This window comes from Kogia breviceps, chromosome X, assembly GCF_026419965.1.
Source record: "Kogia breviceps isolate mKogBre1 chromosome X, mKogBre1 haplotype 1, whole genome shotgun sequence".
In the NCBI taxonomy this organism is placed as follows: Eukaryota; Metazoa; Chordata; class Mammalia; order Artiodactyla; family Physeteridae; genus Kogia; species Kogia breviceps.
Window position 1 is genome coordinate 69,308,800 of NC_081330.1, and position 25,273 is coordinate 69,334,072.

Sequence of the window (25,273 nt, forward strand, 5' to 3'; positions counted from 1 at the left end):
CCCCCTTTCTCTGCAGCATCTTTGTGGCTCCTGGTTGTTAGGAGCAGGCTCTTCCGTTGCTAAGCAACTGGAGCCTGGTGGATTAAAACCAATTTCCTGAGCTCACTGAAAGGGGGAGGGAGAGAAAGTACAATGCAGATGCCCTGGGGAAGCTCATCCCTGCCTCCAACCTTTGTCGGTCGGTGCATGCGGGTGGAGGTGAAGGGAAGGTGAGGTGCAGCTGGGAGCTGATCTCTAGGGAGAAGGTTGGGGGTGGGGTGGCTGGGGGGAGGGCTATGCACCAGATATCCATTATAAAGACCAAAGGACCAGAGCGAAACTGGCAATTAAGATGCCAATTAGAGCACTAATGAATGCTAATGCCGCTCCTTTTTGAAACCCCAGAAAAGGCCTGCAGTCCCTGGGGTGTTTCTGAGCCACCTGACCAGGCAAGACAGGATTGGGCAAGGTTTGTCCTCCAAAGATGGGACCATCAGAGCATTTTAGGGTCCACGGACCCCCAACTGTCCTGGGGTCCTACCTCTTGTTGAATGACAGAGGCCCCTCGACACGCTGCCCTCCGCTTAGATAATAACCCCCAGATGACAGGGAGCTCACATCCTCCTGCAACAGCCCTTTCTGTATCTTTCCCATAGAGAGTGCTTTGTCCCACATGGCCCAAGTCTGTCTTCCTGTGGCCCCTTTCCCGCAGGAGCCAAGGGAGTCATCCCAATCTGCCCTGCTGTAGAGACATGTAGCCTCTCTCTTCTGTGAGGCCCACCTCCTACCTCTTGCCACTACTCAAGGGACAGAATGGGCGGGGCCTCTGATCCCCCACCCCCAGCCTGGTCTTTAGCGTCCTTAAGGAAGAAGCCACTAGGATGGACAAATTTACAAAGAGGTCCTGGATCCAATTCCTGCCCCAGAGTCCAGGCTTCTCCCACTACCCTGCTCAGATGAGATTTTGGGTCAGAAAGAAGAGTCTATGTCTGTGTTGGGGAGTGTGGTGGGGTGTTTACAAACTTAACAGAGGGGGTTCCATTTCTAGAATGGCGATGTGATAAGCCTTGTGGACCCATTTTCTAGTGAAAAAAACATAATTGGTATAATCTTTTAAATTTATTAATAAGTTGTTCTAATGTCATATAGCAAATGGAGCAGCATTTATTGAAAATACTCTAATAAATCTTGGTAAGGACAACAACAGTCCATGGCATTTGAGCCATGACTTGCTCCCATCTCTGCCCTCTCTTGCTCAGTGTAATATAACCTCTATTCTAGGTGAGTGTGGCCAGTAATAGGGGGCTCTGTTTTCCTCCAGGTCCCAGTACTGGGCTACAGTTTGATTCCTGGAAGGATAGGATACAGGCATCTCTCATCCTTCCTTCAGCTCTGTGTTCCAAAAGCTTTGTTCCAGACAGGCAGGGCCAAGAGGACTGATAAGCCTTTTTACCACCCAGCTCCTACTGGTATGGTGAGAGCTCTACTCCAGACATGGTACCTAGAATATTGTCTCTGATAATCTCTGCCCTAATTCACTCATAGGGTAGAGGTTACACGTTAGGAAAGACAAGTCAAAAAAAGCAGTAGCTACCGTCTTGCCTAGCACCCTGCTCATAGAGTTGGGGTGTCCCTCTGGGAGATGTGGGATGCTCTCCCCACCTCCAGCTCAAGTACAGTGAAGCAGAAGTTTCCATCCAGAGGAAAGACAGACTTTTAAGATGTGAGAGCCCCTTTAGCTTTCCCTAATGGGACTAACTTTATGTGGAAAAGAGAGAGGAGAAATTCTTGCCAAAGGGTATTGTCAGAAACAATGAAGTTATTGATGTTGAGCAATTAAGAGGGGACTTGGAGCTTCAGAATTTTAGTAGCAACTGTAAAATGTTAGACCAGTTAGACGTTTAACAGAGAGAACCAGGGAAAGAACTAAGAAGAACTATTCTAGGGTCTGAGCAAGCCTCAAGGACTGATAACACCCTGCCCCTGCAATGGAGCAGCAACTTTAATTGGATCAGATTGTGGAATAATTTATGCCCACAGGCATGATTTTTTTAAAAATAGTGGAATTAAGAAGAAATTACTAGAGGCTAATAGCTGGGTGTGATACCACTAGAGATAGATCAGTTAGAAACTAAATGGGAATCTCAGTGAAAGGAACAGAGATTCCATTTGAAAGCACAGTAATCACTGGTAGTAGTGATGCTGTGTACATATACATGGCTGCGACTTCTGAGGAGGTCATATACTGAAGGAAATAGACCTCACAGACCTAGTCCAGAAAAGCCTGTAGCAATAGCTCAAGTTGTTACAGTATATTTTTCAACAAAAAAACTATGAAACATGCAAGAAACAGGAAAGTGTAACCCATAAACAGGAAAAAAATCAGGCACTAGAAGCTGTCTTGAGGGGGCCAAATGGTGGACTTAGAAGACAAAGCAGCTATTATAAATATTTGCAAATAACTGAATGAAATCATGTTTAAAGAATTAAAAGAATGCATGATGACAATTTCTAATCACAAAGAGAATATCAATAAAGAGACAGAAAATTTTTAAAAGAACCAAATGGAAATTCTGGAGTTGAAAAGTAAGTGAAATGAAAAATTCAACAAGGAGCTCAACAGTAGATTTAAGGTGGCAGAAGAAAAAAATCAGCAGACTTGAAGGTAGATCAATACATATTATGCAAATTGAAAAACACTGAGAACATAGAATTAAGAAAAATGAACAGAGCCTCAGAGAAATGTGGGGCACCAATAAGCCCACCAATATACATGCAGTGAGATTCCAGAAAGAAAGAATACTCAGAAATAATGAAAACTCCTCAAATTTGAAGAAAACATTAATCTACACATATAAGAAGCTCTACAAATAACAAGAGGATAAACACAAGGAGAGACATCCCAGAGACCCCATAATCAAAATGTTGAAAGCCAAAAACAAAGGGAAATCTTGAAAGTAGCAAAAGAAAAATGACTCATCATGGACAAAAGAAACTCCATAAGATTAATGGCTAACTTCTACCAAATAGAATAGAGGTCAGAAGGCAGTGGGATGACATATTCAAAGTGATGAAAGGAAAAAACTGTCAATCAAAAATATTTGCTATGGGGCTTCCCTGGTGGCGCAGTGGTTGGGAGTCTGCCTGCCGATGCAAAGGACACGGGTTCGTGCCCTGGTCCAGGAGGATCCCGCATGCCGCGGAGTGGCTGGGCCCGTGAGCCATGGCCACTGAGCCTGCGCATCCGGAGCCTGTGCTCCGCAACGGGAGAGGCCCATGTACCACAAATATATATATATATATTTGCTATGGAATGTCCAAAATAGGCAAATCCATAGAGACAGAAAGTAGACTATTGGTCACCAGGGGCTGGGGAATGGGGAGGTTGAGGAGATAGCTACTAGGAAGAATCTTCTTGGGGTGATGAAAATGTTCAGAAATTAGAAAGTGGTATTGGTTAGAAAAAATTGGAAATATACTAAAAACACCAAATTGTACACCTTAAAAGGGCAAATGTTATGGTATGTGAATTTTATCTCAACAAAAATTTTTAAAAAGTAAAGATCTCAAATCATGAACCTAACTTTCCAGCTAAAGAAACTAGAAAAAGAAGAGCCAACTAAACCCATAGCATGCACAAGGAAGGCAAAAATTAAGACTAGAACAGAAATAAATAAAACAGAGAATAAAAAGTGGAGAAAATCAATAAAACCACAAGTTGGTTCTTTGCAAATATCTACAAAATTGACAAACCTTTAACCAGATGGACCAAGACAATAAAAGAGAGAAGACTCAAATTAGTAAAATTAAGTATAAAGAGGGGATATCACTACAACCTTACAGAAATAAAGGAGCATAAGTGAATACTGTGAACAGTTGTATGATATAGACAAATTCATACAAAACCTCTACTCATGGGGTAGAGGTTACATGTTAGGAAAGACAGGTCAAAAAAAGCAGGTAACAGATGATATAGACAAATTCATACATTAGATAACAGACGATATAGACAAATTCATACAAAACCACAAACTACCAAAATTGATGCAAGAAGAAACAGAAAACCTGAATAGAGATAACAAAAGATTGAATAAGTAATTGAAATACTTCTCCCAGGCTCAAAAATAAAAAACCTAAGCCAAATGCTTTTACTAGTAAATGATACCAAACATTAGAAAATTAATACCAAACTTCACAAACTCTCCACAAATAGGGGGGAACATTTCTCAACTCATGAGGCTAGTATTACCCTGACACCAAAGCTAGCCAAAGACATCAGAAGAGAAGAAAACTATAGACCAATATCTCTTATGAATATTGATGCAAAAATCCTCAACAAAACACTAGCAAATTGATTACAGTAATATATAAAAAAAGATTATACATCATGACCGAGAGAGGTTTATCTCAGGAATGCAAGATTGACTTAAAATCTGAAAATCAACCAATGTAATACACTGTATCAATAGAATGAAAGAAAAAAAAACACATGATTATCTCAAGAGATGCAGAAAAGGTATTTGAAAAATCACAACATTCCTTCAAGATAAAACATTCAACAAATGAGGAATAGAAGGGAACTTCCTTGACTTGATAAAGGTGATTTATCAAAAACCCAAGGGCAATATCATACATATTGGTGAAAGACTGATTACTTTCCCTCTAAGATCAGAAAAAAGACAAGGATGTCTGCTGTCATCTTGTCTGCTCAACATTGAACTCAAGGTTTCGGCTAGGCCAATTAGGCTAGAAAAATAAATAAAAGGCATCCAGATTGAAAAGGAAAAAATAAAACTATCTCTGTTTGCAGATAACATGATCTTGTATATAGAAAATCCTGAGGAATCTACCAAAAAAAAGAAAAAATCTATTCAAACAAATAACCTAGCTCAACAAGGTTTCAGGATACAAGATCAATATACAAAGATCAGTAGTACTTCTGTACAATAACAAACAATTTGAAAATGAAATTAAGAAAAAATTCCATTAACAATGGCATCAAAACATAAATTACTTAGAAATAAATGTAACAAAAGAAGTATAAAACTTATACTCTGAAAACTATAAAATATTGTTGAAAGAAGTTAAAGAAAACCTAAATAAATGAAAATACATCCCATCTTCATAGGTAAAAAGATGTAATATTGTTAAGACAGCAATCTCTCCAAGTTGATCTACGGGTTCCATATCAAAATCCAAGCTGCATTGTTTTTTGCAAAGATTGACAAGTTGACCCTAAAATTTGCATGGAAATACAAGAGACCCAGATAGCCAAAAAAAACTTGAAAAAGTTGAGGACCCACACTTTCTGATTTAAAATTTGCTACAAATCTACAATAAGGCAGTGTAGTACTGGCATAAGGATAGATACATCTATTAATGGAATAAAATGGAAAGTCCAGAAAAATTACATTTATTGTGAATTTACTGCTTGCAAGAGTGCCAAAATAATTCAGTGCAGAAAAAGTAGTCTGTCAATGAAAGGTGATGAGTCAATTAGATATTCACATGCAAAAGAATGAAGTAAGACCCCTACATCACACCATATACAAAAATTACCTCAAAATGAAGCATAGTCCTAAATGTAAGAACTAAAACTATAAAACTCCTAAAAGAAAGCATAGAAGTAAATCTTCATGACCTTAGATTAGGCAATGGTTTCTTAGATATAACAAAAGCACAAGCAACAAAAGAAAACTGTAGATAAACTGGACTTCATGAAAATTAAGAACATTTTTTGGGTTATATACCCAAAATAATTGAAAACAGGGACTTAAGTGGCAGGGACATATACACACTACCAAATGTAAATTAGATAGCTAGTGGGAAGCTGCAGCATAGCACAGGGAGTTCACCTCTGTGCTTTGTGACCACCTAGAGGGGTGGGATAGGGAGGGTGGGAGGGAGGGAGACACAAGAGGGAAGAGTTATGGGAACATATGTATATGTATAACTGATTCACTTTGTTGTAAAGGAGAAACTAACACACTATTGTAAAACAGTTATACTCAAATAAAGATGTTAAAAAAAAAAAAAAAGAAAACAGGGACTTAAACAGATATTTGTATACTCATGTTCATAGCAGCATTGTTCACAACAGCCAAAATGTGGAAACACCCAAATGTCCATCAATGGATGAATAGATAAACAAAATGTTGTATATACAAACAATGTAATATTATTCAACGTTAAAAAGAAAAGAAATTCTGACATGCTACAACATGGATGAACCTTGAAGACATTATGCTAAGTGAAACAAACCAGTTACAAAAGGACAAATATTATATGATTTCACTTATAATGAAGTACATAGAGTAATCAAATGCATAGACACAGAAAGCAGAATGTTGGTTGCCAAGGGGTCAGAGGAGGAGAAAATGGGGAGTTATTATTTAAAGGGTATAGAGTTTCAGTCTGGGAAGATAAAAAATGTTCTGGATATGGGTGGTGGTGGTGCTTGCACAACAACGTGAATGTACTTAATACCACTGAAACATATGCTTAAAAATAGTAAATTTTGTTATGTATATTTTAGCACAATAAAATATTAAAAACTTTTGTGCTTCAAAGGACACCAGCAAAAAAGTGAAAAGACACCAACACAATAGGATAAAATATTTGCATATCATTTATCTGAAAAGTGCTGAGTATCCAGAATATATAAAGAACATGTACAATTAAACAATAAAAAGTCAACTCCATTTTTTTTTTTTTTGGCCACACCATGCGTGGCATGTGGGATCTTAGTTCCCCAACCAGGGATGGAACCCATGCTCCCTGCATTGGAAGCGTGGAGTCTTAACCACTAGACCACCAGGGAAGTCCCAACAACTCCATTTTAAATAGGCAAAGATTTTTATGGTCTGGCATGTAAGGAGCTTGGAAGTCATCACTCCAACCAAACAACAAATAAAAAGCTGAACAAACTAAAAAATCAACAACTCTTCTTAGATTCATTAGAGAAGTGAGGTCACAGGGCAAATTACCATACTAAAAATTATAGAGACAGACAGCTGAACACAGAGAATCACAACTTACTAGAGCAGAAACCCATGAGCAGAAACTTCCCTGAAACAAGCAACAGGGTAAGAAAACCTAAACTGTAACTGACAAATTGCTGGAGGCTCAGTGTAGACAAGTGTAGAACTTAAAAACTCCAGGGGAGCCTATCATGGTGGGGGTTGGGGGGCAACCCTTTTGTGAATTTTACCCCAGGAGCTCTACCAGGTTCTCACAGTGAAGACTGGAGAAAAATTCTTCCATGCTTCGAGCAAGGGGAGGGGGAAATGTAGCTATTTTGAAATATATCAGAGCATTCTGTTCTTAACAAGATCTGTCCACAAGAGAAACTATTTTACCAGAGCCTAAACTGTTGAGGTTTTATCAGAGTCTAACTGACCTGAGGGAAGAGAAATACCCAATCAACCCCTTTTAGCCATCCTGTCCCACCTAAAGGGGAAAAGAACTGAGACATACTTTTGAAGTTCACAGCCCAGAAGCAGAGGCTCACTAAGAGACTGAGACCTAATGATAGGACTATAAAATACTTTCTCTCCCTCCCCACCAAACCATATGACCACATCACTAAAGGCCTATTTACCAGAGTTCATTTTACCTAGTACATCATGTCTGACTTTCAACAAAAAATTACAAGCATACTAAAAAGCTAAAAACAGAGTTTAAAGAGACAGAATGAGCATCAGAACCAGACAAGATATGGCTGGGTTGTTGGAATTATCAGACCAAGAATTTTAAAAAACTATGATTAATAATACGGTAAGGGCTCTAATGGACAAAGTAGACAACATACAAGAACAGATGGACAATGTAAGCAGAGAGAAGGAAATTCTAAGAAAGAATCAAAAAGAAATGCTAGAGGGACTTCCCTGGTGGCGCAGTGGTTAAGAATCCGCCTGCCAATGCAGGGGACACAGATTCGAGCCCTGGTCCGGGCAGATCCCACACGCCACGGAGCAACTAAGCCTGTGTGCCACAACTACTGGGCTTGTGCTCTAGAGCCCACGTGCCACAACTACTGAGCCCAAGTGCCACAACTACTGAAGCCCATGTGCCCAGAACCTGTGCTCCACAACAAGAGAAGCCACGGCAATGAGAAACCTGCACACCGCAAAAGAGTACTCCCCGCTCACCGCAACTAGAGAAAGCCTGCGTGCAGCAATGAAGACCCAACACAGCCAAATAAATAAATAATTTTTTAAAAAGAAAAAGAAATTTTAGAGATAAAAAAAACAGTGTAACCGAAATGAAGAATGCCTTTAATAGGCTCATTGAAAGATTGGACATGGTTGAGGAAAGTCAGTGAGACTGGGGATATGTCAATAGAAACTTCTAAAATGGAAAAGCAAAGAAAAAGAGACTGGAAAAAATGGAACAGAATATCCAAGAACTGAGGGACAACTACAAAAGATGTAACATATGCACAATGGGAGTACCAGAAGGAGACAAAAGAGAGAAAGGAACAGAAAAAATATTTGAAGCAATAAGGACTGAGAATTTCCCCAATTAATGTCAGATACAAAATCACAGATCCAGGAAACTCAGAGAACACCAAGCAGAATAAATGTCCCAAAACAACACCTAGGCATATTATATTCAAACTGCATAAAATCAAAGATAAAGAAAAAAAAAATCTTGAAAGAAATTATCTTACCTAAAGAAAAGATAAGAATTACATCTGACTTCTCCTCAGAAGTCATGTAAGCAAGAGAGTGGGGTGAAATATTTAAAATGTTGAGAGAAAAATAGCACCAACCTGGAATTCTGTACCATGGAAAATTAACCTCCAAAAGTAAAGGAGAAATACTTTCTCAGAAAAATAACAATTGAGGGAATTTGTTGCCAGCGAAACTGCCATGCAAAAAAATGTTAGAAGAAGTTCTTCAGCGAGAAGGAAAATAATGGGTGGGCCAAAAGGTTCATTCAATTTTTTCCTTAAGATGGCTCTAGCAGCACCTAGCTGTCTTTCGGCTCTGTGCTTTGTGACCAGCTAGAAGGGTGGGATAGGGAGGGTGGGAGGGAGGGAGGGAGACGCAAGAGGGAAGAGATATGGGGATATATGTATATGTATAACTGATTCACTTTGTTATAAAGCAGAAACTAGCACACCATTGTAAAGCAATTATACTCTAATAAAGATGTTAAAAAAATAAATTAATTTTAAAATATATAAAAAAATAAACAAAATTGGTGAATTTTTGTGTAGCCATTTTAATATTGAAGACAGAAGAAAAAAAGCAACATTTTCAGCATATTATGCTTTATTATTTCAAGAAAGGTAAATATGCAACTGAAACACACAAAAAGATTTGTGCAGTGTATGGAGAAGGTGCTGTGACTGATCAAACATGTCAAAAGCGGTTTGTGAAGTTTCGTGCTGGAGATTTCTTGCTGGATGATGCTCCATGGTCGGGTAGACCAGTTGAATAGTGATCAGACCGAAACAATAATTGAGAACAATCAACGTTATACCATGCAGGAGCTAGCCGACATACTCAAAATATCCAAATCAAGCACTGAAAATCATTTGCACCAGCTTGGGTATGTTCATTACTTTGATGTTTGGGTTCCACATAAGTTAAGTGAAAAAAACCTTCTTGACCATATTTCTGCATGCAATTCTCTACTGAAACTTAATGAAAATGTTCCATTTTTAAAACCAATTGTGACGGGCGATGAAAAGTAGATACTGTACAACAAGCGAAATGAACCACTACCAACCACACCAAAGGCCAGTCTTCATCCAAAGAAGGTGATGTTGTGTATATGGTGGGATTGGAAGGGAGTCCTCTATTATGAACTCCTTCCGGAAAACCAAACAATTAATTCCAACAAGTACTGCTCCCAATTAGACCAACTGAAAGCGGTACTCGACAAAAAGCATCCAGAATTAGTCAACAGAATACACATAATCTTCTATCAGGATAACACAAGACCACATGTTTCTTTGATGACGAGGCAAAAACTGTTACAGCTTGGCTGGGAAGTTCTGATTCATCTGCCGTATTCACCAGACATTGCACCTTCGGATTTCCATTTATTTCAGTCTTTACAAAATTCTCTTAATGGAAAAAATTTCAATTCCCTGGAAGACTGTAAAAGGCACCTGGAACAATTCTTTGCTCAAAAAGATAAAAAGTTTTGGAAAGGTGGAATTATGAAGTTGCCTGAAAAATGGCAGAAGGTAGTGGAACAAAAGGGTGAATACACTGTTCAATAAAGTTCTTGGTGAAAATGAAAAATGTGTCTTCTATTTTTACTTAAAAAACCGAAGGCACTTTTTGGCCCATCCAACAATATAGGTCAGAACTTTAGATCTACATAAAGAAAGGAAGAGCACTGGAGAACATATGAGCAAAAGTAAAATAAAAACTTTATTTTTCTTATTTTTAATTGATCTAACAGATCAATTTTTTGCTCAAAGTAATAATAGCAATAGCGTTCAATTACATATACTTACATATAAGTGAAATAAATGACAGCAATGATAGAAGGGACAGCAAGGAAGAATTAGGATTATTTTGTTTTTATAAGATACTTGCACTACTCATGAGGCAGTATAGCATTATATAAAAGTGGACTTGGATTAGTTGGTGATGACTTTTTAGATATGATCCATGAAAGGAAGAATTTATAAACTGTACTTCATTAAAATGTAAAACTTTTGCTCTGCAAAAGACACTGTCAAGAAATGAGAAAATAAGCCACAGACTGGGAGAAAATATCTGCAGAGGATATATCTGATAAAGGACTGTTTGTTATCCAAAATATACATAGAACTCAAAATTCAACAATAAGAAAATGAACAATCCGATTAAAAAATGCACAAAACATCTGAACAGACACCTCACTAAAGAAGATATATAGAGGGCAAATAAGCATATGAAAAAACGTTCCACATCATGTGTCATTAGGGAATTGCAAATGAAAACAACAAGATCCACTACATACCTATAAGAATGGACAAAATCCAAAACACTGACAACACAAAATGCTGGCCAAGATGTGCAGCATCAGAAACTGTTATTTGTTGCTGGTGAGAATGCAAAATGGTACAGCCACTTTGGAAGACAGTTTGGCAGTTTCCTACAAAACTAAACATGCTCTTACCATATGATCCAGCAATTGTGCTCCTTGGTATTTATTTATTTGCGGTACGCGGGCCTCTCACTGTTGTTGGCCTCTCCTGTTGCAGAGCACAGGCTCCAGATGTGCAGGCTCAGCAGCCATGGCTCACAGGCCTAGCCGCTCCGCGGCACATGGGATCTTCCCGGACCAGGGCACGAAACCGTATCCCCTGCATCGGCAGGCGGACTCTCAACCACTGCGCCACCAGGGAAGCCCGCTCCTTGGTATTTAAGGAAATGAATCAACAAACCTATGTCCATACAAAACTTTGCACATGATTATTTATATCAGCTTTATTCATAACTACCTAAACTTGGAAACAATCAAGATGTCCTTCAGCAGGTAAGTGGATAAACTGTGGTTCATCCAGAAAATGGAATACTATTCAGTGCTAAAAAGAAATGAAGTATCAAGACATGAAAAGACATGGAGGAAATTTAAATGCATGTTACTAAGAAGCCAATCTGAAAAGGCTACATACCATATAATTTCAACTATATGACAGCCTGAAAAAAGCAAAACTATGGAGACAGTAAAAGAATAAGTGGTTTCCAGGGGTTCAGGGGGAAGGAGAGAGGAATAGGTAGAGCATAGAGGATTTTTAGGGCTGTGAAACTATTCTGTATGATACTTAATGGTGGAGTTCTACATTTGTCAGAGTTCATAGATTGTACGGATACAAAGAGTGAACGCAATGTAAACTATGGACTTTGGGCACTAATGAGGTACCAATGTAGGTTCACTCGTAATAAATGTATCACTCTGGTTTGGGATGTTAATAGTAGGGGAGGCTCTGTGTGTGTTGGGGCAGGGGGTATAGGAGAAATCTCTGTCCCTTCCACTCAATTTTGCTGTGAGCCTAAAATTGCTCTAAAAAATATAGTCTTTTAAAAAATCAGGCAAAAAAAATATTTAGATAGACATTTCTCCAAAGAAGAAATATGAATGGCCAATAACATGCCCAACATCATTAGAGAACTGTAAATCAAAAGCAAAAAAGGAGATACCACTTGATACTCACTAGGATGGTTACAATAATAATAATTAAAAAGGAAAATAAATGTTGGTGAGAATGTGGAGAAATTGAAATCGTCATTCACTGCTGGTGGGGATGGAAAATGATTCAGTTGCTTTGGAAAATATTTTGGCAGTTCCTTAAAATGTTAAACATAGAGTTATCATATAATCCAATAATTCTACTCTTAGGTATATATCCAAGACAAATGAAAATATATGTCTACAGAAAGAAACTTGAACACAAATGTTCATAGCAGCATTATTTACAATAGCCAAAAAAATGGAAACAACCCAACTGTGCATGAATTGATGAATGGATAAACAAAATGTGATATATCCATACAATAGAATATTATTCAGCCATAAAAATGAATAAATTAATGATACATGCCACAACGTAGGAGAACCCTGAAAACATTATGCTAGGTGAAAGAAGCCAGTCAAAAAGACCGCATATTGTATAATTCCATTTATATGAAATGTCCAGAACATGCAAAGACATGTGGACAGAAAGTAGATTAGTGTTTGCTGAGATGATTGTATGGCATATGAATTTTGTCTTGATAAAGCTGTTATTAAAAAAAAAAAGCTTAATAGAACAGAAAGTGATCTTTGAGTTGAGTCCTGAAGGATAATCAAATAATTACAAATGGTTTGGAGGCTTGAAATACTAATGATACAGTGTGAATGGAGAAGGTATGTGTGGGTGGTTTAGGTAGGTGCTGGGCGGAAAAATATGAGCCTGGGAAAGCAGCCTGGGAACTTGAATGGCATGCTCAGGAGTCTGGATTGAATCTCACCAAGTCAACGGAAATTCATGAGTTGTTTCTGGGCTGGGAACTGACAAAGTCAGATTTTCATTTTTATGGAGCATGTCCTGAAAATGGTCAGTCTGCAGAATATATGGGAGGAGGCAAGAATACCAGTTAGGCTTTTGTAAACTGTGTAGTCTGCAAAGGCTGTCACTGGGGGCTTTCTCAATTGTCTTCTCTGAGCTGCCTCCCTCAGGGCCTGCCCTGATTCTTATTCCCACAGGGTATCGCCTATACTAAGATTTTATTTTTGGAAAATTGAATATGCACAACTTTCAAGCTCCAAAAGAATTACTCAGAGGTGGCATCTCTGTTTCTGAGAGATACTTTGGTGCCAGTGCCAGGAGCCTACCAGGTCAAAAGCAAACCAACCCTAGAGGTGGCCACAAAGTCCAGAGTATGGGTCTTGATCTGCTTTCTGCATGCCCCCCACACACTTAACTTAGGATATTCTCTATTTTAGAAGCTTCCCTTCAACCCATAGCCCTAGACTCCAGTTCTCAGCTCTAGCACTAATCTGCTGTGAGGCAGCTCCCTAAGTCAACTCCCTTACTCTTCTAGATCTTTGTTTCTCTGCCTATATCACGAAGGATTCTGAAAATATTTGCTCTAAGGGTCCTTATCACTTTCCAGCTGAGCTTTCTTTAAACAGAGCTAAGGCTGAGTGGGCAGAGGAGGAACAGATACAGAGACAGGAAAACAGAGAAGAGGGGTATGCCCTTAGACCTCTCTCTCTGGCTGAGAGCTACCTGGGAATACGGTGATCTGGTTCAGCCTGAGAAGGGTGGGGACTGTCCCTAAGCCAAACATGCTCCCCTCAACCTGGCATCTGCCCTTTGGGAGTGTTCCACTTTCAAATTCAAAATGTACTTCATATTTTCCAATGCTCTCTGGTTCTCCAAATCTCAGGAGAACATATTGTTTTGGGTAAGATAGGAACCTATAAGAAGCATACCCTTTGTTAACAATCTGAACAGTCCACTGAACAATGGCAAGCAGACCAAGAAACTTGGAGATCAGACTTGGCTTAACTGTGGTGAAGATCTTTGCCCTCGTCCCTCTAGCCTGTCTGGGTTCCTGCCCATACTTCACAGAGGCCTTATAACTGAGGAGAAACAACCCAGAGAAGAAGACCTACCACTCTATAAAGCAGCCACAGTTTGAAAGGCTAGTATGGCAGTGTCACAGAAACTGGGGAGCCAGGTTTGAAGGCAGCAAGTTGAGAGCAGGGACTCATTCCCTGGGGCACCTAAAGGGCTGATGGGAGCTTAGTGACTGTCTATTCCAGCAGCTTTTAACTGAAAATGGTAGAAGGTAGTAAAGAGGGAATGGAGGGAAGGAGAGAAGTCTTTAAATGGATCTGAAACCCTCAAAGAAATTCTAGGTTGACCCAGGATAAGGTGACATACAGCACATGCTCACTAAAGTGTGAAGTTTCTTTCTTTTTGGCTATAACAGTCATTATCTTTACTGGTCAAAAGTTCTGATTGGCAGTTATGACTTAGGCTAATAAGATGAGGAAATAAATTATAACATAATCAATATATTTATTAGTAAAAAAAAAAATCTCACAAAATACATGGCCCAGGAGGGGAAATATTTTTAAGGGTGAAAAATTTGGGAACTGCTAATGGAATCCAAATATTTAATTTTACTCATGAGGAAACTGGGACCCAAGGAAGAGAAGTAACTTGTCTGAAGTCACATAGTGACTTCAGGTCCATAGTGAGTGGACCTGTCAGTTATGGAGCCCAGATCTCTTAACTACCAGCCAGAACCCTATTTCCTCTACTCCACTCCAGGACTGCCTGTTCCTCCACAATAAAGCAGGTGCTCAGGAAAGGTTTGTTGAATTGAACAAAACCCATCCATTTTGCCAGGAAAAATGTCTGGCTAGATTGGTTCCATGGTCATAAAGTGATCTGGGTTGGTAGAATTGGGCCAAGAAACTAGAACCCAGGCTAAAATGTATAACACCTCTCTAAGGCCACATCACTAAGTATTGGGTACTGTTGCAAAGCCATGGACTTCTGAACCATGCTAGATCTACGGCAACCCTAACTTAGATCAGGACATCATGGTCTCAATCCAAAGCACAAGTTCCAGAACTCCCAGACCCCTCCTACGAAGTGTTTTATTGTGTCCCCAATGTCACTGAACTGGTGCTCAGAGTGGCTGTGACTGGGTTGGAGCTTGGTAAAGTAACTCAGGGAAAGGCAACTTTGTTTCCACCAGGCACAATGGGTCAATTTCTTTGTGTGGAGGAGAGGTACAGAGAATGAGAGTCCTAGAAGAAGCATGGGTCTGCAGCAGATCCCAGATAAAATATATTCAGGTGAGAGGAATGGTGAGTAGGGAGTCAGAGAAGTGGATGGAAAATGCTGTCGCCTGAGCAGCTGTTTGGCATTTGTAGCTTTTTAGGAGCCAGGTCTAGAAGAAGCTCATAAGGACAATGAAAGTAAAAAATTCACACCAGCCCCAAGCACCATGGCTTTGAAGCATTGGTGAGAGAGTACAGAGTCTGAATCCACCGCCCATCCGGACTCCTGGAACCCTGGGGCCTTGGATGGAGCCTGTATCCTTCTTCCTAGGTTTCCCCCAATGGCGTTGCCTGCTGGGTTTGCAGTTCTCCGGGTTCCCTTCTCATTTCTCCTTGGAGGTGGTATTGACCAGCCCTCTCCCACCAGATAAGGACATCGTGTTCTTCCTGATCTGGGAGAGTAAAGCAGTCCACATTCCCTGGGGTCTGGGAGGGCCGGAGAGGGAAGTTCTAATGTTTGTAAGCAGATCCGTCAGTCTCCTGGGCAGCCCCAGGGGCTCCTGGTCTAGATATCCTCCACCACCTCCCTTTTAGTCCCCTCCTCATCTTTTTCCCCTCACACAGCTTCTGGACTGCTTTGTTCACTGCCAGAAACTTGCAGCTAGCCAAGAACAATGCATCCCACCTCCCTGGAATTGTCTCTTCAGTATGGGGGTTGGCTGAGGAAGAAAACCGCAGTGTGCTCCTCACTAGGCCTCTCTCCAACTCTCTCCAGCCCTTTCCTGCCTGCCAGTGCGGACTGTTCTGGTGAACAAATACTGTCTTCAATCTACAGGATGGGCTGAGCACTACCTCCAGCCTCCCTGGCAGCCTAGCATAGCAAAAAAAATACTATTTAAGCTGGTCCGAGTGGCCTCAAGGCCCAGAGGAAGAATCTGAAGAGTGAGCAAAGGCAGCAAGAACCTGGAGAGCTGCAGTAACTGATGAGTCAGTGCTTTCTAAAGGGTTCTGCTCCTGCCTTTCTCTGTAGTCATTCATTCTCAGGGACACATGCAGGGACTCCAGAGTCCAGGGCAAAGTTTTTGTGCTTGGATTCCCCATTCTAGGCTGCCCCTTCTCACACTGCGACAAAATCTTCTCAAGCCACACTCTCTCCTGGACTGACAGTCATTCTTGGTTTCCAAATAGTCCCATGAGGCCATTTTAAATTTTGTTAAGGAAATATCAACTAAAATAAAGTAAGAATGAAATAAAAGTATGGCCATTTCCTTGGGGAGTCCTGGAGGGAAGACATGAGATAGATATCATATCCCATGCATAGATGCATGGATGCACACCACACAATCTCTCTCTGAACCCCTTTCCTGAAACAACAGCTGTTTGCTGGCCATGGGCCAGCCCAAACCTGAAGGCCAGATCCCTCCATGTTGCCATAGTCTCTGGCTCAATGGCAGAGCAATAGGTCTGAAACTGATTATTTTAGGATTGTGTTCCCTGTCCCACTCATGGACTTGTAGTCTCTCCTATCTGAAGACCCTAGCCTTTATCTAGGCCAGTGGCTTTAAAAAGAAATTAATTCTGTCCTTTTTTGGTATTATATTTATTGCTTTGTTTTAGTAAATATATTATATTTACAAGGGTTTTGGCTCTTATTTCCCCACCAAGACAACTTTTTATACAAAATGTCTTAAGTTTTTCAACTGAAATTCTTCCTACATGGGTTTTCAGAAACCCATTCCTCACACACTTGGGGAAGTGCTACTGCAGGGTCAACAATGTGTAATAACATCAAAAGGATGTAAAATATCAACAACAACAAAAACTGCCAAAAATAGCATTGAGAACAAAAGAGAAACACAAATGCAACATTCACCAAGTCAGTTTCTGCTAAACACATTTTGAAAATGGAAGTCATCAGTTGAATTAAAAAGCACTTGTAAATGACTTACACAGAAATGTTCATAACAGCTTTATTTTTAATAGTCCCAAACTGGAAACAACCAAAATATCTATCAACAAGTGAATGGATGGGCTTCCCTGGTGGCACAGTGGTTGAGAGTCCACCTGCCAATGCAGGGGACACGGGTTCATGCACCGGTCGGGGAAGATCCCACATGCCGCGGAGCGGCTAGGCCCATAAGCCATGGCCACTGGGCCTGCGCGTCCGGAGCGTGTGCTCCGCAACGGAAGAGGCCACAACAGTGAGAGGCCCACGTACCGCAAAAAAAAAAAAATAAATAAAACACACAAGTGAATGGATAACTGTGTTATATCCACACAGTGGAATACTACTTAGCAATAAAAAGGAACAAAATGGTGATACACACATTATTTTGAATCTCAAAATAATTATGTGAGTGAAAGAATTTCTAAGACAGAGCACATACTGTATGAGTCCATTTACACAAAATTCTTAAAAATGCCAACTAATATATAGTGACAGAAAACAGACCAGTGGTTGCCTAGGGATGGTGGTGGAAGGAAAGATATACTGTGCAAGGGTATGAAGAAACTTTTGGGGGGGATACGTTCATTATCTAGATTACTGCAATGATTTCATGGGTGCATACATTTGCCAAAATTTACCAAATTATAAAACTTAAATGTATGCAGTTTGTTGTATATCAATTATACTTTTATAATCTGTAAAAAAAGTAATTAGATATAGAGTAAAAAAGTTAATTGTAGCAGATGCTGTTGGGCTCACTCAATATCTATTTCAATTCTCTATTTCTGTCACCATTACAGAAGCTACAAAAGCTAAAAGCTTACTTTTCCAGACTCCCAGCTAAAAGTTAGAAAGTTTAAAATCTTTCCAAATCCATGGAATCTCTTTTCCTTTTCAATTGCAATCTTACACTGAAGCACATTGTGTAAATCATATAAAAGCAGGACTGCACTAGTGTGATGAGAGTTCCTGTTGGGATAGTGGAAACTCCACTCAATTTTTTCTCATTTGCTTTCTCCTCATCAATCCTCTCCCTCTGCTGTAGTCCCTGAGGGGTTCTGAATAATCTCTGGAGTCATACAGATCTCGTCTTTCCCAGGCTAGCTACTATCTCACTATCTGTCCTAAAAGAGATGGAGTCCAGTCTCCTCATTTGATAGGTGGAGAAATTGAGCCACAAAGAAGTGAAGGGAACTGCACATGGTCTCACAAGACAGAAACAGAAGTTGCTGGACCAAATGTTTTGGGAGTCGCAGGCCAGATCCCAGTGTTGAGCCTGTGGGCTTTTATTTGGATGGGATTTTCTCTTTAATTTCTTCATAGGTGTCTTGAACCCCTAATGAATTTCTGCTACACTAGTCCTAAGCACAACTATTTCTCTGCCCCCTGCTCAGTCCTATTTCTCTTTGGTCATGGTCTTCCTTACCTGTGAACCCTCCCCCTCCTTTCTAGAGAAGCCCATTCTCCCTGGATCTGCAGCAGGCTTGACAGCAAAGTTGTGACATGCTGGGACAAGAACACTAAACTGGGACCAAAAGCTCTGGGTGAAACACTAGCAGTCAGAAGTCTCCCCAGGAAACATGTACCTCAGTACAAGTATCACTTTAAATGAAGAGAACCTCAAGCCCCAAAGGAGAACCAGAAAACACAAACAACCTTGATTCCCAATCGTTCTCTGGATGCCTGCGAGGGGCTCCACCCAAACTCAGAGGGGCAGCTCCGGACCCTCTTCAAAGACACTGGGTCAACAGAGGTGGGGTTTCCGCCACTAGGGAGAAGAAGAGACAGGAAGAGGGAGTCCAGAGAGAGGGGCAGCTATGAAACGAGCTGTCCTGGCCTGGACTGAAGGGCTCAGAAAGACACACTCCACCGAGGGTAGGAGAGTGAAGGCTACTGCAGGGCACAGGGTTAGATTTAGAGAAATCAGGAGCTTGGAGCCTTTGCTGCTGGCCTCTCCATATGGGGCTGGAGATGGGATTAAGGCTGAGTGTCTCCTAGGAGGAGTTGGAAGTGATTAAGTTTCAAATCTCTGGGGTGGTTTCCGGCAACATAAAGCTAAGAGCTAGAATGTCTTTCAACTTCGTCATTTCTTTAATTTAGTAATGATACCAGAGCTGCAGACCCTCTGTTCCATATATCTGTATCTGTCTTTTAGTGGCAGATACAATCCAGGCCAAGGAGCAAGGTAAAGAAGATTGTAACTCCGAAAAGAGCATTCATTCTTACAAAAGTAGGTCACCATGTGTGTTGCCTAGCACTGCGTGTGAGGGAATCGCCAAGCGAAGCTGGAAACAAGCTGCATGGAGGGGATGTCTCTGTCTTTGTCTCTGTCTCTCTCTTTCTGTCTCTCTCTCTCTCTCTCTCTCACACACACACACACACACACACATACACACACACACTGCACACACTCTTTTTCCAACACATTGCTGTCCTTTAGAAGAACTTGAACACCACGATTTGGTTAAGAAAAGACTGAGAAAACAGAGAAAAAGTGGTAGTCACAAAAAATAAGAGCTGAGGCCCAGAAAGGGAAGGTCATAGAGAGTGTAAGGACTTGTCCAAGGTGACATGGTTTTTTAGTGGCAAACCTGGAGATAGATTTCCCTGACTACCAATCCAAAATGGAGATCAAGATGAAATGAATGCTTCTTAGGCAATACTATAGCTAGACTAAAGAAAGAGCTTCCTATGAAATCTTGCCATTTGTGACAACATGGGTGGACCTTGAGGGCATTCAACTAAGTGAAATAAGTCAGATGGAAAAACATAAATACTGTATGATCTCATTTATATGTGGAATATAAAAACAAAAACCCAAACAAACAAAAAAACCCAGAACTCATGGATATAGAGAACAGATTGGTGGTTGGCTGAGGGTTCAGGTGAGTGAAGGGGGTCAAAAGGTACAAATTTCCAATTATAAAGTGAATAAGTCATGGAGATGTAATGTACAGCACAGTAACAATAGTTGATAATACTGTATTGCATACTTGAAAGCAGCTAGGAGAGTGAATCTTGAAATTTCTCATCATAAAAAAATTGTAACATTTGGTGATGGATGTTAACTGGACTTATTGTGGTGATCATTTTGCAATATATACAAATATCGAATCATTACACTGTACACCTGAAATTAATTTAATGTTATGTCAATTATACCTCAATAAAAAAGAAACATCTTCCTCCATAAGAAGTCATATAAGACACTGAGTTAGAACACTGAAAAATAAAGAAAAGGAACATATTCATACAAGATTCTGATTTGGAGTAAAGCAAGACAATAAATTTGGATCACTCACAAAGTCTCTCGAAACCCTAGGGATTTTCCCCCAATGTTTAGAAACTTGATGACTGTTTTCTAAGGGTGGTTCACGGCTTCTCACCACATATGACCCTGGGTATAGATCCAGATTCCAGGCCAATCCATTTGATTTCACATTGCTCAGAACTTGTGTTAATCTGGGGCTTCCAAAAATCGGACAATAAAATGGAAGTAAATGTTCAAGGATTTACTAAGGACAATGAGAGCATGGGGAGGGGGGCCTGGGAAGGCTAGGAGAGCCATGAGACTGCAGTGTAAGCCTGGCCCTGAACAAAAGAGAGAGGAAGAGAAGGTTGGGTAGAGGTGTCCCAGTCTGCCCAACACTCTAAGGAAGGTTTGGCAAAGCCATCAGAGATTCATGTGACCAATTTCAGTAGGCAGTCAGAGGAGTTCTGTGCCTCCCAGGAATAGGCCTATTACCTTAGTATCTCTGCCATGTAGCAGGTGCCTCAGTGCAAACGCTGGGATGGATTTCAGAGCACAGCAGCCAAGACCCTTGGTCGCTTAAGCTCCTTGTACTTAGAGGTCATCAAGGCACATTCTCTTGAGTACCACAGAACTCCACCTTTATCTTCTACTGTACCCCTTCTTTGCCCAGATGCATCTGCTTTCCCCAGACCCACAGGCCCAGCTGGAACCTTGAGTCTCTAGAGAGAAGGAACAGAAGAGAACAGGGACCAGAGAGCCTCTACCTGAAGCACTGAAGTCAGACCCACCTTGAGCCGTGGTTCTTTTCTTCCATAGCTCTGCCTTCTGTCATGGGCTAACATGTTCATACCACCCATGCTAGCTGTTGATCGAAGCCATTCAATTCCAGCAGCCTTTCCAAGTACCCTGAATGTACGGACTCTTTCTTGCTCCAGGCACATTCTTATCCTTCCTTTCTCTATCCTCCTAATCACCTGGGTCTGGAGAACACGAAGCAAAGAATGGCCAAGGAGGTGGGGTGAGAGTTGGAGAGAGTGTCACATACAACTGTTTTCTTCCAACAGTGGGTGTGACTATTAGGACCAAGCCAACATTTTGTTGACCCCCCTCCAATATACCTAACCTGCATTACTCTATACATCTGTACTGATTGGTATTAGAATACTTGCTTAGTGGATGAGAAAACTGAGGATACAGGTAAGCCACTTGCCTACAGTCACACAACTCTAAGTGGCAGAGGCACTAAACTTACAATGAACCAAAACCTTGGGGGAAGGGGACCCAAACTTTGCTGTTCAGTGAGTTTTTCCTCTTTCAGAACCCCAGGGATTGGCAGGGGTACAGCCATCTCTGCAAGCTGCCTCCACTGGAGGCCATCACTAATCTACATTTCTTTCTGGTAACTGCCATGTCTTCAACTCAGCTCCAAGCACTGGGGTGGCCACTGCCTCAGTGTCTGTTTCCCAGTATACCTCTCAGCTTCTGGCCTTGATAGGAGGCAGGAAAAGCCCTGGATTAAGATCAGGGTCAGGGCTCAGTTACAGATAGAGGCCAGAGCAGATGTCTGGAACTGGCTTGAGGGGATCCAGGCAAGGTTCTGGATAGACAGGGATTGGAGCTTAGCTGGGCTTTCTAGGCACTCCAGTCCACGCACCACTTAATGAAGTGAACAGGATAAGCTATTCTCCCACAACACTGGCCCAGAGGGATTTCTTTATTGCTGTAGCTTTGATTTTACATTTAAAAAGTCCACAGAACACCAGTCCAGGAGATTTAACAATCACATTCTTGGGCACTAAGCCATAGGTAGTAGGAGGTAGAAGAAGGAGCAGAAATCTGACCAAAGGAGGACATCAAAAGACAACAACATAGCAAAGTGCCTATGTTGCCAAAAAATTATTGATAATCCCTTCCAGACTGATTATTTAAAGATACGTGTATATAGTATGTTGAAGAGGATGTTCTGTTTATTCAGTATTATTAATGTTTTGTTTACTAGAATATTTCAATAAATCTTACTTTTCTAAAAAAAAAAGAAAGCCTATTTGGTGGTGTGGGAAAAGATACACATATCTACCCCCTCATCCCTGGGCAAGTCAAGCTTATACACAACTATGGGCCCAGAGCCAGCAAGACAGCAGGCAGAGATGAACAGGCATCAGGAGTCCCAGTGACCAGTGTCTCTCTTCTCCCTCCTCTAAGCTAACTCTTCCTAAGTCTCTGGTGAATAGGAAGTACGCTCTATGTGTGATAACTGTATTGATATATGGGGTAGAAGCTGAAGGATATTCTAGATAGCATGAGTCCCTTGGAGGGAGTCAGAGAAGAAACATGCCTTGTGTGGGAGGCTTCCAAGAAAAGTCAGAAACTGGGTCAAATTGTTTGTGGGCTTCTCACTGGAGGCAGACAGTCTCTTCATAAGCCTTTGCGATAGGTAAAGAAAGAGTAAGAACACTGGAACTAAAATACTTCTGATCTAGCACAAGGGGAAAGGTGATGACAAAAGGGTCAGTGGGGCTCAGGACAGTATCACTGATCCTGAAACTCAGACTTTCAGACTTCTAGGTCCTCCACATACCAGAGTTCAGGGTGTTGTTGAGGTGCAGGGTGACCCAGAGTCAATCGAGCAGAGGCTGGGAAGCCTGATTTGTTGGGCTGCGAGACTGTCCTTCAAGTCTCGCAGATGTAAGGTTCGTTTTCTGTAGAGCAAGTTCTTAAAAAAAATCTTGACTGTACCTTAGAATCATCTAGAGAGCTTTTTCAAATGCTGCCCCAGCCCCCAGAGATGCTGATTCAATTGGTCTGGGGTAGGGCCAGCCCATCAGCATTTTTTAAAGCTCCCCAAGGGATTTTGATGGGCTGCTTGGGTTGAGAACCACTGCTCTGGAAGAAGCCCATAGTCTCAGTCTGATGCCAGCTTAGGTAACAGGTCAAGTGACTGGGAGTTGGTGGAGGTGGAGAGAGAGGAAGTAGCAAGAGATGGATGCTGTGGAAAGCACACACTGGCCTATGTGAGCCAGGAGATCTAGGTCAAGGCCCTGTTTCTGCCACTGCTTTACTGGGTGTCCCTGGTCAAGTCCATGTTTTTCTCTGTGATCCCATATCTCTACCAGTATAAAAAAAGAGTTGGATTTATAAGTGTCCTTCCAACTTCTTCAACATTCTAGGAATTTACCAGGCAGGAGAAGGGAGTGGGGGATGCTTTGCTGCTGCTGTGTGGTCAAGGCTTGGCCCTCAGGACATGCAGAAAAGCAGTGCTAACCCAGCCCACTGGGAAGGGCTGGTCTCAGGGACCTGCCTATCCAGAGCTCAAATTGGAAGGCATGCAAACTGTCCTCAGGTCCTCCTCAATTGTGAACCCACTAGGTAGACGCAGTGCTTAAGTGCAGGCTCCCGTTGGTAGCATCACATACAAGTTTATTAATATTATTTGCAATAGTAGTAGTAGTGATAATGATCTTAATTTGACATCTAGATTTCCCATCTCATAATAATGACAGCTCAAATGTGTCTGCAGTAACATCCTAAGGAGCTTCAACTGCATTCTCTTCTTCATTCTTATTATCTCTCCGCTGGGAAGACAAAGACCCAGGGAACCGAGGTAGAAGTGTACATGGTAATTCATATTTCAAGTCACTGTTTTCCAAGCTTGAGCCTGGCCAAGATTCTCAGCCCACACATTGGACTCTAAGAATGGCTTGCTGCCCAGTTGGGAAGGGAGTAAAGTGTCTTCTTCCACCTGCAATCTGTACCTCCTTTCCCAGCCAGTGTCCTCATACCTCCTGGCAGTTTCTTCATCCATTTCCTGACTCTCCCCCATAGCCCTACTCATGAACCACAACTACAGAACACAATCCATTCAATAACAATTTCACCATGCAACAACCACAACTCACAAGTAAGTCAATTACATAGACTGAAAGCTTCTTGGGAAAGAGATCTTGCTTCCTCTTTCTCTTCAGTCCCCTACAGCTTAACACAGAATTGAGCAGTTCAGTGCATATCTTTCACAAGAGGCCAGTTGGCTCATCTGATAAAGTTGCCAGGGCTAATCAATCAAGGATTGTAAGAGCCCAGGGCAGTAGCCAGATATTCATGGATTTTGTGAGTAGATATTTTGGAATACAGATACAGAGCCTTGGCTTACCACTGCAGGCTCTCCTTGTTCCTCTCTCACACAGTACACTCCAACCTGTGCCATAGAACTACTCCTGTCTGCTCCCCACATGGCTGCCATGACCTGGTGTCTCCTCTTCAGGTTCATTCTCCTCCTGATCCAGGTCTTCTCTACCAGCAGTATAATGTAGGAGGAGCAACACTCCACCTCCTCCACTACCCCCCACCGCACTTGGGCCCCCTCTGCCTGAAATAGCCTGACAGACTCTCATCAAGGCCAATACTACCCCATCCCTTCCTCATTGCTTCCTCATCACCACCAGCAAGCCTTCCCTACTCCCCCAGCCAGAAGAACTTTTAAATTCCTTGAGGCCTTTTGCTCCCCTCTCTCATGGCCCTTAGCATTTTCTATTCTACTTTTATAATTAATCCCCCAATAACCCTAAGACAGCTCATTTGCTGTATGACCTTCAACAAGTCACTTAACCTCTCAAGCTTTAGTTACTCATCTGTAAAATGGAGATGACAATTCTCGCTCTAACCTCCTCCCAGATCACAAGATAACATATATGAAAACATATAGTACATAATCATAATGATAGTTAATAAATATTTATTAATTAATGTTTACTAACTAATATTTATTAACTATCATTATATGTGCCAGACACTGTTCTAAGTACTTCATATAGATTAATTCACTTAAACCACCAAGCAACTCTATGCAAAGCATACATTTATTA

The 25,273-nt window shown here is 41.2% G+C and overlaps 1 protein-coding gene across 4 annotated transcripts in view; it reads right to left on the reverse strand.

Moving 5' to 3' along the window:
• Window positions 1–25,273, reverse strand: part of SLC16A2 (solute carrier family 16 member 2) — a 118,093-nt gene that overhangs the window by 50,430 nt on the left and 42,390 nt on the right. The gene's annotated exons all lie outside the window — the stretch shown is intronic.